Genomic DNA, 367 nt, shown 5'->3' on the forward strand with positions numbered 1-367 from the left:
TTTGTAACAAAGTGTCACTTCAGCAGCTTGATTGGCCTGAACCTTTTTTCAATTATGGAGAGCAGAAGTAAACAGGGGTGTGGCACTCAGCTGCTGCCTGGTGCTCAGAGTCCGGGATGAGTTTACTGAGCAGAGGAAGGCAGAGTCAGAGTTTACTGACAAAATGAGATTACACTTGCACAGAGACAAGCAGTCCAAGTCTCAGTGGTTTCAGTGAGTATTGATTTACTAAGAGGAAACCCGAGTGCAGAAACCCTCTGTCTTACGTTTATATTGTATTCTGCAGATTTCCTTGCACTGCAAACCAATCAGGTACAATCTGGATTCATTGTTGCAAAACATTGCATGGAAGCAACGTTCAGCATTA

Source organism: Oryzias melastigma, linkage group LG10, assembly GCF_002922805.2.
Source record: "Oryzias melastigma strain HK-1 linkage group LG10, ASM292280v2, whole genome shotgun sequence".
Taxonomy (NCBI): domain Eukaryota; kingdom Metazoa; phylum Chordata; class Actinopteri; order Beloniformes; family Adrianichthyidae; genus Oryzias; species Oryzias melastigma.